Genomic DNA, 2646 nt, shown 5'->3' with positions numbered 1-2646 from the left:
ACGTCAGCCCTGGCACACTCTATAGAGACAATTTCAAACACAAGTACACAAATCAGCTTCACTATAACTCGCAGCATTCACAGACAAACACTTGTCTTTATCTGGACACATTTTCCCCACAAATACAACATGCTAACGTTATTAGCACAAGCCTATGGCATTTTACATTGTATAAATTAGCCCAGCAGCTAGCGATCTTTTCCTCTTCTCATATAAAGTCAGGATAGATCCCGAAGTATATATCCATAAAGGATAAATCACACACAAGACTTAAAATCTTATTTTAGTGGAGGCTTTATTGTCTTCACAATTTATTGTTTCTTATCTGTGAAATTAAATAAAAGCTTCGTTTCCACTGAGGGAAATGGTTTCAGCTTACAGAAACAGACAGCAGGTCTTCGTCACCACAACGCGTAGTTACAGTTCTGGAGAGGTGCACGTAGCTACGGCGTCGATTCAACGCAGAGGTATAAATGAACTTTTAGCCTTTCATTAAGATTGTGACCTGTAAATTATTATTTTTATACCAATAGGCTGATTTATTTTTGCTATCAATATGTTGGATTCAAACGCACATTTTCAAACAATAACTTGGCTGACCCCCTGCAGTAACTCTGAGGACCCCCCTCGGGGCCACAGACCCCCTGTTGAGAACCCAGGCTTTAGGACTTCTACCTCACTAAAAGTCTGAATGCAGATTTTATCACCTTGATACCTCCTCTTCATCACTAAAACAACTTTAAGTGACAGTGTGCATTAAGAAATTTTGATTTGAATCTATTTATTTCTGCACACAGGAACTTTGTCACTAATTATTTTGGTATTTACATATATTTAAAACTAAATTTCACCATTAAAACACAGAACAGTGACTAAAGTCTGTCATTCAGCCAGCACATTGACTTCACACTGTCAGTAACTCAGTGATACGGGCAGGTTGTGACTCATCTGGTTGCGTCATCTCACGTACAGTAGTTTCCACATCAGCTCTTGTTGCCAGTTCGCGCGGTTTTCCGTTTAATTTTGAGTTCACTAGGCGGGTAAACTTGTTTTGGGTGGGTGGGATCACTTGGGCTTTGTTTTTGTTTTTGTGCCATTTGGACACCAACAAAAAGTTCAGCTATATTTCTATATATCAATAAATGACTGATAACTGATCACCTGCAAAACTTAATTATAATTTCAGTTCATTACAAAGTTAATATTATATTTATTCTGTCACAGCATAGTGATAAAACAGGTCCACATGTGAATCTGTTCGTTTGGTGTTTTAATGCAACTGCCTAAAAGACTTTTAGATAAATACAAGATATTTTTATTTTCCATTTGACTTCTGTTACACTATTCTGTTATTCATTTTGTAAGTGTTACAACCAGAGAAGACTGGAGGCAACATGACTCTATATTCCTCTGCACAGGTTACATCCACATTTTACTTATTATTTTTATTATAAACCTAAATCAAATTTAAAAACTAGACTACTTATTATCGGTCCAATCTGGCAACACATCACACGAGTGTATCTACCATGTTTCCTACAGCTGTGAAGGCAACAGACATATGATAACATATAAAGATCCAGTTTGTGTAAAATCATTATTCATAAACCCTCTGAGCAGCACAACAGAGTAAAGAACTTATACAGCAGCCTAAATGTAAAGACGTTATCTCACGTGTCCGGTTATGTCGGACATATAATATAACATGTTAGGTTACAGTCTACCTGTCATGTATTATAATGACGCGTTAAACTCGCGCGCCTTCCTCATTTAATGGCGCGTTAAGAAAGTCATAGCAAAGCCAGCACGCGCAGAGAGACTCCATGTGAGACATGTTTCAGAGGTTCATAATAAATCACCACATTCAGGCAGAAGTGATGAAGATGAAGGAGAAGGAGCTCACCTGAGGGTCGCAGGGAGGTCCTCGCGCGTCAGGTTCTGTTTGAATGAATGGAGCAGCTGGCGCGGGCGGACAGTGATGACGGTTAAAGAGGAGGACCTCATGTGCTTCCTTCCGGGACTTTATGGGAGTGTTGCCAGCGCGTGCTGTACAGTGGTTAATGGGGAAACTAGTTTATGTAGATTTTTTATCACCAAGGTGTTTCTATAAAGATATGAAGAACATTTGTTAACTGATTACAGATGATTGACACCATGTGTTTGGGTCCTCCCCCCTCTCATGTGTTATTTGGAAAGATGTCTGTTCTTTTATTTCCCAGCATAGCCCACTGATTTTCCCTTTAACGTACAGTGGCTTTTCTAAGCTACTTACTTTTCTACAAAAGCACATCAATAGGGTAATGTATCGTCTGTTCAATTCTACTGGCAAAATATATTAATAAATCTAAATTTTCCAATCATAAACCCTCCTTTTAGCTTTTGAAAATGAACTTAATTACAATACATCAGCCCAGGGACTGTTCATGATTTAAGGGGTGGTGCAAGAAAGGTGGAGGCATGTCAAATAACTTTTTAACCACTGGAGTTGAACCTTTTTTTATTATTATTATTTTAGCTTAGCTGAGGGGCATATTTTTAACATGTTTAGAAGGCATGATGTCTTTTATAATTTGCTAATGTTACGCCATTTATTATTGTTCTTACTTATGAGGGGGGAAGAGGCGGTGCCGACAGGGGGGAGGCATG

General features: G+C 38.5%; 1 protein-coding gene across 1 annotated transcript in view; it reads right to left on the bottom strand.

Moving 5' to 3' along the window:
- LOC126389844 (equilibrative nucleoside transporter 2-like) overlaps positions 1-1998 on the bottom strand; it is a 15163-nt gene extending 13165 nt beyond the window's left edge. The window contains exon 1 of the mRNA XM_050043789.1: positions 1904-1998. The gene's annotated coding sequence lies outside the window, so the exon portion shown is untranslated. The remainder of the gene's footprint in view (positions 1-1903) is intronic.
- Between the last annotated feature and the right edge of the window lie 648 nt (positions 1999-2646).

The sequence above is a fragment of the Epinephelus moara genome, chromosome 5 (genome assembly GCF_006386435.1).
Source record: "Epinephelus moara isolate mb chromosome 5, YSFRI_EMoa_1.0, whole genome shotgun sequence".
Classification (NCBI taxonomy): Eukaryota; Metazoa; Chordata; class Actinopteri; order Perciformes; family Serranidae; genus Epinephelus; species Epinephelus moara.
The sequence above is the reverse complement of the archived record's forward strand: the minus strand, read 5'-3'. Positions and strand labels throughout refer to the sequence as shown.